The 16,749-nt window shown below is 36.7% G+C and overlaps 1 protein-coding gene and 1 long non-coding RNA gene across 4 annotated transcripts in view; one reads left to right on the top strand and one right to left on the bottom strand.

The window, feature by feature from the left end:
* Positions 1 to 16,749, bottom strand: part of LOC126634144 (uncharacterized) — a 95,785-nt gene that overhangs the window by 41,760 nt on the left and 37,276 nt on the right. The window lies entirely within an intron of this gene.
* LOC126634155 (uncharacterized) lies at positions 14,018 to 16,487 on the top strand. The gene is made up of 2 exons (XR_007627223.1): positions 14,018 to 14,487; positions 14,612 to 16,487. It is a non-coding gene; the product is annotated as an uncharacterized LOC126634155 (long non-coding RNA).

The raw sequence follows: 16,749 nt of genomic DNA on the forward strand, positions 1-16,749 counted from the left end.
TGAAGTCTTAAAGAAACCACCAGAAATCTATGATTTCATCAGTCAGCCGGTATGGGATGAATTTGTGAGGTCGAGATTGACAGAGAAACATATGGTACGTATATATGATTTCAAAATTAAGTAAGAAGCATCTGGTACATATTGTTTTTTGCTATTATTAAAGACTAATTATTAAATTGCATTTGATAGAAAATCCATGAAGAACAATCGAGGAGGTGAGCTAAGCATAAGTACCCTCATTGACTTTCTAGAAAAGGCTATGCAAGATTGGAAGAACAAATAGTAATGTCTTGTTACTTTTGTATTCATTTAATTATCATACAAATAAAAACTATCTGATCTAATTTTGATACGTTCATCATAATAGAAATTAGCTTATGGAATCACTGCTGACGTTGATTGATCAGTGCTTTGGAAGCTTGGGCGTGTTGATAAAAAGGGAAACTATACGAATGAGATGGTGAAAGTACGCGCTGATAAAATAGAAAGTTTTATGTGTAAGTGATGCGAAAATTATCTTAACACACAAATTTAACCCTCTTTTGACAATTGTAGTACAAGTATAAGTAGGGATCGTTCTGAACCGGGAATTAAGAGGGCTTGCTAATAACCTCTAAACTGACTCAAAAACATAAAACTAAATTTAAAAACACTTAACAAGACTCAAGGCAAACTTAAAATACTCAAAACAGTTTAAAACAACCAAATAAACTTAAACTAGACACTAGGAATAACTTTGGACGAAAATTGACTTTTACTTGAATCAAAACACTTAAAAACACAAACTAAAACAGATTTGAAACACTTTGAAACAAGAAACTAAAAGGGGGGCTTTGATTTGGATGAAGTCGAAACAAACAAACAAGTATGAAAAACTAGACAGATTGTAAAACAAATTTGAGAAATAAGATAATGGATGGGATAGCTAGAGGCTTTTTCTCCACACATGACATGTATGCAAATAATTTGATTTCCAGTTACTACTTCATTGAATTATGAACGACAATGCTCCAAATTAACCGTGGCATCACTAGTTAACTCTCAGATTTTCCTTGTTTTATTGGATTGGATGACATCATTCGACAACCCAAAACATTCTTCAAAAGTTCCCTACATGACATCATAATAGAGATACAATCAAAGATCATTACGTTTAATGAAAATCATAAGCATTGACAAAGCACTTGCAACTATGATATCATGTCACTTATGCTAGGAATTGAACTTAACGCGATCGTTTATAAGCGACCTTCACTACATGTGAATATAAGTTTGTAATGATTATGTGAAACTTCTTTATATTCTAGCAACGGATTTATGCATGCCAATTAAGTGTCGACCCTTAATTAACAAATACAAATAAGTTATCAATCAAATAGTTAAGCCAATTGCATTCACGATTCAAGAGTTCATAACTGGAATTTATCAAATTATATTGCACACATAATCATGGCTTTGAAATCACCCCTAGCCAAGAGGGGTTTAGCCACTCATATTTACAACAAAACGAAAGGAAATGAATTTAAACATTAGAAACAAAAGAAAGAAAACACCTAAACGCTCCAACGATCCAAGTTGGACAACAAGCACGTCCAAGCACTTTCCTTCCCTTTCTTTGCTACGGCACAAGGTGTTGGTGAGTGTTTGAAGGTTTTTTTTTGTATGGAGGAATGGATGTGAAGATGAATGGATGTGTTTGGATGAAGGTTGTATTGAAATGGGGATGAATGATCAAGCCAAAAACTAAGCTCTATGGCTGCCACACACATTTCCTTTTATAGAGGAAGTGCACGGCAAGGAAGGTGAATTGGTGGTGTGTGCAATGATTCAAGGGTGAAAATGAAGTAATGATGCAAATCATGAGGGTAAAATGGAGTGGTGTTGCAGCAATGAGTGCAAGGAGTGGTGTTGAAATGATTCAAAGGCGAAAGTGAAGTGATGATGCACAGCATGGGGGGTAAAATGGAGTGGTGTTGCAGCTAGGGAACATGAATGATTGTGCACATGGTATAGAAAGGAAAGGGAGGTGGAATGGTGCAGAAATGAGTCAAAGGTGCAGCAAATGTCATGATGCACGGTATGGGATTCCAAAGGTGGTGGATGGTGCATCAATGAGTGCATGTAGTGGAGGTAAAAGTTGTATGAAATCTGATGGGTGAAGGGAACAAGGAGTGTGCAGCAATTGAGTGTAATGATTCAATGTATTGATGCATGAAATCAGAAATAATGAAGGAGACAAAGGTGGTGCACGGCAATGAAGTGTAATGAGTGTAATGGTGCATGAAATGAGTGCAAGAAATCTAGTGCATCCAAGGGGACAAGGGTGATTATGCATGGCATGGGTGGAAATGTGAGTAAGTGGTGAATCAATGAGTGCAAGGAGGTGAAAGGATATTGTGCACATGGTAGACAAAGGAAAGGAAGTGGAATGATGCAACAAATGAGTCAATGGAGGGAACATGGATGCTGATGCACGACATAGGAATCCAAAGGGAGTGCAATGGTGGTGCACGGCAATGATGGAAAGGTGAATGGTGGAGTGACACCCCTTTGTGGCTGAGCTCTTTGTTCTTTTTACACTAATTCTTCTTTCTCTTTAACACATTCCTAGCCTCTTTAGTCTTCAATTTCGTCCATCCACCTTGCTCCATGCATGTGCTATCCATTCCAAGCCCAAAACTGCTCCAAAATGCACCAAAATGTATCTTATTGCTTTATAAGGCCTATGGACCTACAAACACACGAAAATAGCTTAAAATACATAATTAACTAAGAAATAACAACATAAATGCATGAGAACAAGCTAACTCAGTCGCATAAATATGCTCATATCAGTAAGGTTGGGAAAGATACTTGATTGATGTATTTCATACTAACGCCAATTGTTATAGGAAGAAGTAACTAAGGCTGTTGAAGATGGGACTTGCGAATGTTTAGTAGTAATGACATATTGACAATTGCTTTGGAAACACCTGAATATTCGAGTCGTGTAAGAGGTGTTGGAACTAGCATCAGTCATAAAATGTACTTCAAGACTCCAAGATGCAAAACTCAATCAAGTCAACAACAAATGATGCAAACACATTTGGAGCAGCAAAGTTTACACATTGAGGAGTTAAATAAGAAGTTCAATTTGATTGCTTCTTTGTTAACTCCAGATCAGTTAAGGAAGATGTAAGAGTTAGTCCAATTTAATATGGTACAGTCCAATCATATTTCTGAGAAAGCTAGTTGCACAGCAAAGAAAGAAAAAAAATGAAACATCTACTGAGAAAGTGACCAACAGAACATATATGATGTGAACATCAATAATGAGACAAACAAAATTGCAAATTCGATGGAAAAAATATCTGATATCAAGAAGGTACATGCCTTTTATGTCTTTCCTATTTATGCTATAATCCCAACAGTAGTTGATTATTAATGAAATATTTTTTTAAGGTACAACCGTGCAAGCTCGCTATAGACACTGCTAGTAACATTGTTGCATAGGGATCAGTCATTCCATTAGACGGGCCAATACATGGAGTTCCACTTGGGCCTATGAACCTACGTGTTTCTATTGATGTAGCAATTAATGAAGATGCTCTTTTTCCAATACCTAGTTGTGAAGCTGTGAATATCAAACAAGCAATTAGGAGTCACATAGCTTGGCCACGGCATCTTGTTGTGATAAATGATGAGGTACTCTTACGTGATTTTCTTATGAATATGTGGAAAAAATTATAGTACTAATATGTCTCATTTCACTATATTAATCTATCTATGCAAAGTCAAGAACGAATCCTCCCCTCAGACAAAGATCCCAAAAACAACCTTTGGCTTTACGTTCACTTATGCTCATAGTTCAAAACATGAATAAGGATGTTACAGTGCCTATCATCATGGAATCTGATATACTCGGAAATGAGCACACAACATTTATTGGTGGAGATGACATCATTCAATTTTGTTCTATGGCTGAAATATCGACTGTTTGCATATCAATTTACATCAGGTTTGACATAATCTTAAATTTATATACAATATAATCTATTGCATGTAATCCACATTGAGTAATGATAAGATACTTATTGCCACATTTTTTGTAGGCAACTTTGGTCAACGTTGAAGAAGAACAATCTTGATGGATTGTTTGGATTTGTAGATCCTGGCATAATTTCTCAAAAGGCTGGTAGAAAGGATCAAAGATCAAATGCACTGGCTCTTAGATTACAGAACTGCAAAAAAGGACAATTAATTTTTGCTCCATTTAACAACGGGTTATTAGTACTATGTGTTTTGAAATTTTTATTCCTAACAGATCAGTAGTTGACCATTGTGTAATAAAGAATGCAATTATTTATGTTTTGTAGGTTTCATTGGTTGTTGGCTATTATTGACCCCTATGAGGAATTAGTGTATTATATGGACTCGCTTAATTGGATACAGATAGATCATGGAATGAATGACATTGTTGAACTATAAGTATTTGGATATACGTTTGTCTTTATTTCATGCATTTCAAGATTTGTATATATTCATGTGTTCTTATCCTTTATGTGCAGAGCACTGAAGATATTTAAAGCTCAAAAGGGAATAAAGGGTCGAAAAAATATCAATTGGAAAGTACAAAATCATACGCGTCTGACAACTTTTTATCATTAATGGTTTATATAGGCGCATTGTGTGACACAAACTTAGAAAATACAAAAACCATAACCACTATCTAGAGAGAAACTGAAAGAAAACATCCATGGTCATTGCTGACCCTGGCCATTACTTTGGGTCATCGACAATCTCTCTTGGTTTCTTCCTTATTTTTGGTTTCATGTTTCTTCTATATTGAAATGATCTTTATCAATTGATTATGGTTGCTAAAGAGTTTTGTGGTTGTTGTCACTCCCTTGCATGGTGAGGAGGGCCTTTATGACGTCTATGGCTTACGAATTAAACTCAAATCTTTGAGCGGTGGCTATTGTTCAGAGTTAAGGTTGATTTTGTTTTTCTTTTGGTATTTACGCATGGAAAAGGGCTATTAGGAGGAAGCTTAACGTTTTATTGGAGGCGACTCATAGCATTCTTCTTTACTGATGATTGCAAGATCATCAAAGGGTAGTACAACTCTTTCCTCGTGATATCGTTACGGTGGTTCTACGACTTATAAGGTTTAGTCTTCGTGAGTGTTATCTTTCTTGTAGGCTAGATGTGGTTCATTCGTGGTAGTTAAGGAATTGTATGGTACTCATAAGTTTGTAGTTAGGAAGTTGTGTGATATTTCTTTTGGTGTGTGTGACCTCTTAATTTCTTTTGGCATGCCTATAATGTGCACCCTCTTGATGGTTTCTTAATATATTCTTATTGCCTTCAAAATATATTTTGTCTATAGGCTAGGGGTTTTTATTGGGATGCTGTTGAATTTGTTATTTCACTTGTCTCTTATTCCAGTTAGTTTTTTAAGTTTGGCTGTTTTTATTTTTTGGTCATGGTTTCAAGTCTTTACTTTTTTTCTTTCTTGGTCATTGTTTCTAGTCCTTATTAAAGCACTTTTGGTCGCCTCAAAGTGAATGATGTAATGATGTAATGATAAAGAAGGAAGAATTTATTGGTTGAATTTGTAGTATCTACAAATTCCAACATGGTGATGGGAGAAGAAATTTTTCTAGGTACATACTTGAAACATATTCTAACATGGAGTTTCACTAATCATCTATTGACATAAGTACTGTGAAATATCATTCCAGATTTTAATATTTTAATTTATGTATATCGTATTTGTAGGATTTTATATTATGTTCATTACTTTAAAGCTTTAATTAACCAGTTACAAAATTTTAATTTTAATAATTACTCATTAAAATTTCATAGATTTCGAGGTCACTCTTAATATTTTTGGATAAAACTCGATCCACGAGCATGTAAGCAACAACCGCTCGCAAATGGAGTTGTAAAGAAGGAGTTATGAGCCCCTAAAGTCAACAGCAAATCTGTCATTTTGCACCTCTATATATAGCAACTACAACAAAGCTAGATGCGGATTCCGGAATTGAAATCTGGATCTGTGTGACTGGTTTTCCACCTGTCGAACCTTTGAGTTAACCCGCTTCTTAGTGAGTTTTCCCAGCCATTTTTCGACCAATTGCGACGGTGATTCAAGTTGCCACCACCATCGTTTCACTCCTCGCAACCTCACGAATAAAACCCAACCAAAGTTTTTATTGTTTAGCCCCCTTTTCCCGGTGACCTGAGATCAAATTTTAATGAAATTTCAAGCTGGTGGTTGTCTTCCTCTGTGCACCTCGAAGTTAGCCACTATCCCAATCAACTCATCTTAACCCCAGCAGCAAAACCCAACCAAGTTTTAGATGGTTCGAGCTACGGTGACAACGAATCGAGGTTGGAGGTTACTTGGGTCTTCCTGCGGCGGAACTTATCTTTGTCTCAAATATAAAAATTGGTCCACTCTTCTCGTTCTACAATTTGGTATAAGCCATTTTGGCATTGGTTGAAAACTCTAGTGAGTCGAGGCCGCCGATCGTTGCGTGACAAGTCACCTGACTTTGTCTTCTTAGGTTAAATTCGATGCTCTAAGTACGTTTTTAATATCTATTGGTTATGATTATGCTGTTAGGCCAACTTTCGTAAATGACCGCCACTTGATCTTTGTAGTAGGTGAAGATATGACCGTTGGATTGTTATAAAACTATAGCATGTTAACGTGTGTGTTATTTGAGGATCTTAGGAATTTACCAATCAAAAATTCGATATGTGGATCTTCCAAATTGGATACTAGGGTTGTTGACCCTACTGTTGACCGTGTTGGTCGAGGGTTGACTTTTGATCATGTTACCCGGATTAATATGAGTAGAGACCTGATGGAGCTACGTGGGCCTACTTTGGTTAGTAGGAAATCATGGGGATGTACCTCATGGCTTGCATGTAAGTTGCACCTTACCGAGGACTTTTAGAGGAGAGTAAAGATAATGTATGATTGCTAATATGAAAAATGAGTAGAGAACCATATTAGAAGTATTCTGTAGTACTTGTATGTTTGTATGACATGAAATGTGGTTGTCATGGGAAATTGATACTATGTATGCTCACGCTATAAATCATAAATGTTGATGTAGGAGGCATGATGTGTGATGATGCGACTACACCATGTAGCAATGTGGTATATGAATGTTCCTGCTTGGTTAATCCACGATGGGGTACCATAAGTATCCTCAGGGTGATGGTCGTCACATCAGACTCTTATCCAGTCTAGTTCATTAAGTTGTTCTAAATTAGGTTCTTAGAATTCTACTCAGCTTCATTAAGTGATTCAGAATTGTGTTCCTCTTGAATTTCGTTGAGTGGTCTGGAACCTTGCTTTGTCTCGATTCCTTTGAGTGCTCCAAAATCGTGTTATTCAGATTTTGTTTAGTGGTTCAAAATCCCTCTTCTTATTCGATTTTGTTGGGTGGTTTAGAATCCCTTTCCATAATCGGTTCCATTAACTGGTTCAGAACCCTATCTTTGTTGGATTTTGTTGAGTGGTCATGCATCATTTTCCCTATTTGGTTTCGTTGAGTTGGTCTAAAACCCTATCTCCGTTGGATTCCTTTGAGTGCTCAGGTATCCCTTTCCCTATTCAGTTTCACTGAGTGGTCTGGAACCTATCTTTGTTGGATTCTGTTAAGTGGTCTAGAAGCCTTTTCCCTAATCAATTCCATTGAATGGTCTGGAACTCTATCTTCTTTGAATTTTGTTAAGTGGCCTGGAATTCCTTTCCCTATTCGGTTTGGTTGAGTTGTTCTGAAACCGTGCTTCGTTTGGATTTCGTTAAGTTGGTCTAGAATCCTACTTTCAATTGGTTTCATTGAGGTGGTTCGGAACCCTAGATTTTTGTGAGTAGAAATTGCTCAAGGTTACGCTAGTGTTTGTAACTTAGGGTTACAATGCTGCTACTTTGAAATCCCGGTAAAGAATGATGGCAAGTTTTATGAACAGCTGGTCCATTGAAATGTTATTAATTGATTAATGTGGTTAAGTGTTAAATTTTGGCATCGCTAGTCCATTGAAATGTTTTTTGTTGTGGTTTTGTTGTTCAAATCAATGTGAGGTACGTGAAATATGGAATGAAATATTGGCGCATCAATCTTATTAGGAGTTGCCTAAAATTTTATCTTTATTGCTGGTTAATACCATGAGAAATGTTGGAGTTTAACTAAAGGTGAACTACGAATTGATTGATCTCGTCTTAGGATACATAGGGAGTCTAATATAGAGGATAGATGTAGCCATGAAATAAAAGAAAAGTTTTTACGCTATTAAACCATGTGACTGTTTTTTGCTATGTCTTGGAAGTAAGGCATGATGTTTGAACATGTACTTGTAGACATCACGTCTCAACCCTAGATATAGCTTAGGATCGGGGCTTGACACAATCACTATTGCTCTGGCATATGTTTTCGGAGAGCAAATCGGCACCAAATTGAAGCTTATGTGCTTCATTGGTGATTGCAGTGGAATAGGAAGGAGAAGACAAGTCGAAGAGCGAGGTTCACTTCTGGCTACACTATCTATCACAAACAGCCAAGATTGTATGATCTCGAGGATCCGGATTAATACGGAGAGATCCTAATCCTCTATGAATAAATCAATAACCCTAACAATATTAGGAACATACCCAAGTGGAGTCATGGACTTTGTCACATTGTCAAATGTTCTAAGACGTAACCACAAGGCAACTGTGGTGTCTCAGGTCAAATGAATACTTTGCATTGTTGCAACTTATGAGTTATTACATGACATGTATGTGAGATCTCTTCCTTGATCGTTGTTCAATGTACTTAACAACGTTGTGAGCACTTATGTGTTTTTCTTAGTGTCTAACACTAATGAATTGAGACAAGTCATACTCCCAATGGAGTTGACATTCACATACTAGCCTTAGTGGGTTGTTAATGCTCAATTGACAATCTTATGGCTAGGAATAGTTTGGGAATGAACATAAGACAAAGGTCTCTTTGACCTAACATTCTTAGATCACTTGTCTCTTAGGTTGATTACATTCCTTGGATTCTATTATTGATTAAACACATAATACACTAAGTAGTGATTAAAAATAAACATTGCCCTTCCATTAAACTAAATATGAGTTTAGCAAAATAAGTATTCTAAAAACTATTACATCCAAGAGCATACTTCTAAGCAAATGGCCATTTACCACAATGGTAGAAAGGTGTTGAGCCCTTGCATGACAGCGTGGGTTCGAACCCCATCGGTAATCTAACAAAATCATGTCGTTTGGCAAAAAAAGGGCATACTTCTAACACCTTTATGGTTATTGGGCTTGTGACTCATCTGGTTTTAAGTTGTTACACAACTTTAGCTTAATGGGCCTTATGGACCAATGCCCATTGGGTCATGAAACCCGAAACTATTTAAAGCCCAATACGAACTTGTTCGTTTGATTAATTAACTTGTTAATTAATCTTAATCATATTCAATTAAACTATTTAATTGCATCTATCCATCTACGTTATATTTCTTCAATCTTATCTTTACTCAATGTAAGATCCATTGGGTTCCAATTAGTAGGGGAGTGGAGGGGCTATAACTCTCACTAATCTATTGTAAATTAAAAATTACTTTTAAATCTCCCATCAATGAAGATTAGTGATTGATAATCTTCAAGGCTTCCACAAACCATGAGTAACATTCAACAGTATGTCCTGGTTACCCAAGCTAAATAGAAAAGGTGGAGAACCTATTCAGTTACAACTGCAATGCAATACGGTCCTTCCTTAATTCAGCACTCATCAATGATCCCAACAACTCTAGGAATATGCCCGAGATGGAGAATGAGCTTTGTTACATTGCCAAATGATCAAAGACGTACCCATAAGGCTATTGTGGTGCCTCATGTCAAAAGGCTACTTTGCATTATTGCAACTTATGAGTTCTTACATAAAATGTATAAAATAACTCTTTGTTGATCGTAGTTCTGTGAACTCAAAAACCTTTTAGAGCACTTATGTGTTTGTTATACTGTCTAACACTAACGACTTGGGACAAGTCATGCTTATAATTGAGTTGACATAACACATACTAACCTTAGCGGATTGTCAATGCCCAATTGACAATCCTATGACTAGTAACATTTTAGGAATGAACAAAAGAGAAATGTCTCATTGATCTAACTACCTAAAATCACTTGTCTCTTAGGTTAATTATATTCCCTGAATTCTATTTTTGATATACATTATGTGAAAGAATAGTGAATAACAATAAACGTTGTCATTCCATTAAACTAAACAAGAGCTTAAGAATATAAATATTCCAAAACCTATTACATCAAATGATTGGCTTTCAGCGCATACTTCTAACAAATTCCATATGGAACTTGAGGGATAGTTGGCGGCACCCAAAAATCTTCTGTCACCACTCTGATCTAAGAGATTGTGAGGTCGTCGTTCCTGACATTCCCTTGGTTATTTATGTTTTTCTGGTTTAAATTCTTTTTTCATTTTTGTTTAAATGATGTGAAAAAGTAATGATGCATAATTGGAATTGAAGAGAATTACTAGTTTTCAGGAGGTATGGTGGCAAATGCAACCGGCCAATGAGGGGAAATGAAGGGTGGTGGGGGCAGTTTTGGAGGATTAAAGGAATTTTTTTTTCAGAATAACTATTTTTTATAAGATTTAATTGTGCATTTTTAATGTAAAAAGAGTATATAGGTGTCAATAGGAATTAGTGGAACTCCACATCAGCATATGTTCTAAGTACTTAGAAAAATTTCTCCTATTTAAGTTGAATCAACTAAAGTGTTTTGTAAAAAAAAAAATGTTGGACTTCGTTTTTTGCCAACGTAAAAAAATAAAACTTTTTCTTAGAAGAATAATAATTTTTAAACAAAAAAAGAAAAAGAAAAATTGATACTAGATTATTTTAGAGGTGAAGATAAAATACATGAAAAGAAAACAAAAAGATTGGTAAACATATAGTGGATAATGAAGGGTTGGCGAGTCAAGTTACACATAAAATTTAGTTGTCGATCTACTTAGTATCCTTACTCTCCAAAACACATAAGATGGTAAGAAAGAACCAAGACCCTTGAAATTTAATCATCAACTACAAAGTAAACTACTTCTTTCCCGTTTAGAACTATTATAAATGGCAAATCTCGACCCGGTAGAACAACCCTCAGCTCGTTCAATCCTTGTTCCAGACCAATTACGAAATACAATCTGTCAATAATAAATCAACAACTAGATTAGGTGGTTCCTCGACCCAATTGCTAACAAAGTGCCATTTATAAACTCCATAACAGACAAATCAACGAGCTGTTTCAATAGCTTGAGAACGAACATGGGTAAAACAAACTCCAATGATTCATAGTGTTAATGCGTTTGCATTATCCACAATATACCCAATATAGTGGAGAGATTTGGAAAAGACTCTTGTAGTGCAACTATTGAAGAAAAATTTTGTTTATTTGAAGATCATTTGAGTATCTCATTCATCTTACAACATGGACTCAAAAATCCAATCTTTACCCTTGTAATTCAAAACCTAGTAGATGGTGAATCAACACTAAGCAGAAATCAAAAGAGAAAGAGAAGAAATGTCATTATACATTTGTAGATTCCTATTTGCATGTGCAAAGGCTAATCATCCAAGGAAGAGCCTTCATTCGTTTGCTCTTCTTTTGTTTTTTGGCTCCTGGATTTGAATGATAGAACAAGAATTTCCAATGTTCTCAATTGATGGAACCTCTAATTTCTCTACAACAAGGAGAAATGTGAAGAGGAAATGAGTGACTACAGGAGAAAGAGATGCTACTATCCTCTCCTATGGTGGCCGGCCTTGTAGAGAGAAAATGGAGATTGATGCTTCTCCAATTTTCCATACAAAACCCTACAGAAGGCTAGGCTATGATGTCCCTTATATAGTCCAAGGTTTGGAACTAAAATAGAAGCCCTAGCACCCCTTCTCTCTATGGCCGACCTTAACTATGGTTAGTGGGATTTTGGGCCTTTATGACTTAAGTTGTTAAAACATTTAACTTGTTGGGCTTGATAAAACAAGGCCCATTGAGCTATGAAGCCCAAAACTAACAAGGCCCAATTCAAAACTTATTTATTTGATTAATTAACTTTTAATTTATCCATTAAATTGGCTTACTCATATTTATTGTATTTCTTTAATCTCTACCTTACATAGTGTGTGATCCATTAGGTTATAATTAGTGAGGCAATGGGTGATTAAACTCTTACTTGTGGATTGAAATTATTTTTCAATTCTCTTTTTAGTGAAGACTAGCGAGTGTCAATCCTCAGAGCTTCCACAAGTCATGAGTAACATCTAACAATATGTCATGGCTACCTAAGTTAGGCAGAAGAGGTGGGGAGCCTGTTTAGTTGGAATTACAATGCAATACAGTTATTCTCTATATCAATACTCTTGATTAGATTGCTTGGTTGATAGTTTATTCATGTCTACTTTCCAATGTGATTCTCTTATCTATATGATTCTCATGAATGTGATTTGGAATGTACTTCCTAAATCATATACATGTGCTTTGGCCAAAGATTCTTGAATCATCCCATAAAGTATTCTCCTTCAATGGTTAAAGGTTAGATACCTCTCGATCACATTGTTTGGTTGATAGTTTATTCATGTTTACTATCCAATGTGATTCTCTTATCTATATGATTCCCACGAATGTGATTGGAATGTACTTCCTAAGTCACATTCATGTGGTATGGTCAAAGACTCTTGAATTATATCATAGAGTATTCTCCTTTAACGGTTGAAGATTAGAGATCCCTTGTTGTACACTTACTACCTCTCTGAATAAATCAGTGAACCCAACGATGCGCAGAACAAACCCTGGAGTTATGATGCATCCACAAGACAAATGTGGTGTCGGATATCAAATAACTATTTTGCATTATCCCAACTAGTGAGTAGTTCTCATATGAGATGAGTATGAGAACTTTTGTTTGATCATGTTTAGTGAACTCACTATTTCTATTGAGCATTACATACTTGCTTTCGTGTTTTCCACACTAATGACTCGAAACAAGTCACTTTCCGAAAAAAAGAAGGCATAGTATTACTATCTTACTGTCAATGACCAATTGACAATCTTATGATCAGCAACATTTGAAATATGTGTATGAGAGAGAAAGTTCTCATAAGTCTAACTTGTGTAGATTGCGTTCTCTCTAATATATATTCCTTGGACTTATTGTTTATGAGTATAAGATTTAATGAGACGGCCTTAAACAATAAACCTTGTCCTTAGATTAAACTAAATTATTTAATTTGTGAAATATCTGTAAAGCATTATCTAATGATTGGCTTTTAAGGAACAGATGAGTCAATTTCATATTATATATTTTACCCTATTCTTAGTATATTTTGGTTAATATTTTGGAAGAATTTTGATACTTTGAATTGTATTTTCAATATAGGACTTTTGACTTCCTCTAGAGCAAAACAGGACCAAATGGATGAATTTTGGAGTAATTTCAATTGGAGGACGTTCGTGAGTCACTTAGCTTGATCATGTCAAAATATCAAATTTTTTCACCAAGCGGTTATTTTCTGGAGATAAAATAAAGAAGCAATGTGCGGTGCTGGAATAGTGATGTCTCGGGCCTGACTTGCGTTTTTGGAGCCCAAGATGACCTCGGATTGGCTCGTGGCCTTCTGGAGATGTGTTTAGAGCGTCCTGATCTTCAAAACAACCTATCATGGGCCGGATTTGGAGGATATATGAGGCTAAAATGTTGCTGTACAGTTACCTGGCAGATTCTCCTAGTATAATTAGGACTTTATTTTCTATTTTTATGTTATTATTATTTAGTTTCTAACACACCCCGACCAAGATCAAGGCATGCTGGCCGTCACGTGAGAGTGACGTAGCTATGTGCACAGTGCGGAAGCAATACAGATAAAATTATACGAATAATTAAAAACCAATTTACTAGAGTGCACTACTAAACAGGAAGTGATAGAAATTAGTTACAATAGTAAACACTTCTAAGCAGAGCATATTAAGTCTAGGTGCAGTCCAATAGGACAAGTACTAATTATAAAGTACCAGGAATGTCCTACTATTATTTAGATAGGTCAGAACTGACGACGTACCAAGCCACCAACAGCAAGCTTACTTAAAACCTAGAGAGGCACAAAACATAAAACGTGAGTGGGCAAAAACAAATGTTTTACAAAATCATTTTCTTTATCAACATATCTAACCCCTCGCTATAAAACATGTATAATTTTTCCCAGAATCAAGATATAATCATATACATTGTTTGTACCATACTTAGGGTCTCCGTATTTAGATCTCGTATAAATAATCGGGAGACTCAAATGTAATTATGTTATAAAGGAATGGGCAAATATGTAATAAGTGAGGAGCTCTTATTCTATAAAAGGACCCTTCACCCTCACAATTAAGGAGGCCTCACATCTCCTCTCAGATTCAGAGAAGCTCATCCACACGTAAGGAAGCTCTCTCTCCCTCTCTCCCTCTTCAACATCTCAGAGAAATACAATAATTAGTGTGGACGTAGCCCAAACATTGGGGTGAACCACGATACATCATGTGTTCTTTACTTTCTTGCAGATTCACGGTCGGATTTACGTTGTTCCAAGACCTCCAGTTTTGTGCATCAACATTTGGCGCCGTCTATGGGAATCAATACGAAAAGTTGTGTCGGTTCTCTTTCATTTTTTCACCTCCACCGTAATTCTGCAAAACCCGCATAGGCACAGACACACACACTCTCTCTCTCTCTCTCATCACTCGGTTTTTGTCCTCTGTAAACATCAAGGGCTAGAAAAAAATAAATAAATAAAACCCAACTAAGAAATAAGGAGATACAAGGAGGAGGAGGAGGGAGAAGAAAATCCAAGATCCAAAACCCAAATCCAAAAAAAAAATAAAAAAATAAAAAAATAAATAAAAAAGTCCACTACTCCAGTAGAGTCAAGATGAGACGAGGAAGACCAGAGAAATTTCAAAACATATTGCATGTTGCTTTTGTATTCAAAAAGCAAAAGCATACAGAAAACCTTGCACTGGTTTAAGGCAAAGAAGCATATTCTCTCTCTCCCTCTTCCTCTCTCGTCTTGCTTGTCCAATTTCAAAACCCTTTCTTTCTGGACAAAGAGCGATGCTGGACCCCATAGACCTGCTCCGATCCAATCTCTCCCGAGTATGGATCCCGGAACCCACCAACCGCATCTACGAGCAAGAATGTTGCATCTCTTTCAACACTCCGCGATGGCAGGATTCCGGTTGAGGCCAGATGACTCGAAGATATCGCAGCAGAGCTGAGCAGCACCGCCTGATCTCGTCTCTGACGACGACCGCTCCATCGTCGCCGACTCATGATCCATCAAGAGTGACTACGGAAGCACTTCTCTCTGCCGCTTCGTTTGTGATTATCTACAGTAGAATATCGATGATTTATGAATCCTCCTCGCCCTGCTCCAGCGAGCCTCCTTCTCAGCCTCCTCTTTACCCTGCTCCAACGAGCCATGGCAACATTACACCAAGGCGCTTGACAACAGAACGATCCGGACTGTGGCGGGGATCGATCTCAACCATGACGATATTGTCGGGTACTTGTCGAATGAGCTTGGGCTGCTCACGGATCTCGCATTTCTCCACATCAAATCCAACAGTTTCTTTGGAACTATTCCTTACAAGTTCAACCGCCTCAAGCTGCTGTTCGAGCTCAATTTGAGCAACAATCGGTTCGCCGGAAAGTTCCCTCGGGTGTTTCTCCAACTGCTGAAGCTAAAATTTTTGGATCTAAAGTTCAACGAGTTCGAAGAGGCGGTGCCGAAGAAGCTGTTCGACAAAGACTTGGACGCCATTTTCATCAACCACTTCCCCGAGATATGCTTTTCAAACAAGAAAGTAGACATGCAAATCTGCAAAGATAAGTTTGCATACTCTTCTGGGTCCATGATATACTTGATGACTTGCTTTTGTCGACCACATGGAAAAAGTCATACTTATGCTGCCAAGGTGCAGGCTTGTGGTCCTTCAATTAGGATGGGTTATCTTCAACAATCCACTTAGACAAAAGGAATAACTTTTCGCATGTGCTAGCATGCTTTGTCGCACTTATCCAACAAAAAGAACCACTCTCACAAAAAAAAAAAAAAAAAAAGCAAAAGCAAAAGCAGAAAGCAAAAGAAGATAAAAAGAAGCAGACATAATTACGATGGTGATGGCATGCAGCAAAGGGAATTATGGGCGGGACCCATTGAGCAGAGGGTCGGATTTATTTTTGAATGATGTAATTTTTTTTTTCTTATCTTTCGGAAACATCTGTATAAACCCCATCAGAGGGTAATAAAAAAATTTTAAAAAAAAGGCAAAGCCCAAAATAAATAGACTGGAATGTTGTGTGGAGGGCGAAGGCCCATAAGCCCAAAATAGCACCAACCAGGTGACCAAAAATACGCCAAGTACTACAAAAAATTATTCGGCACCCTGCCGCTATTATAGCCAACCAAGTGATCAAAAGTACGCCCAGTACTCCAAATTATTCGGCAGCCTGCCGCTATTATCACCAACCAGGTGATCAAAAGTACGCCCAGTACTTCAAATTATACATGAGCATTACTCATGTCAATCATACATAAACATTCATGAGCATTACCTATATCAATCATACATAAACATTCATGAGCATTACCTATATCAATCATACATAAACATTCATGAGCATCACTCATGTCAACATT

The sequence above is a fragment of the Malus sylvestris genome, chromosome 9, assembly GCF_916048215.2.
Source record: "Malus sylvestris chromosome 9, drMalSylv7.2, whole genome shotgun sequence".
NCBI lineage: Eukaryota > Viridiplantae > Streptophyta > Magnoliopsida > Rosales > Rosaceae > Malus > Malus sylvestris.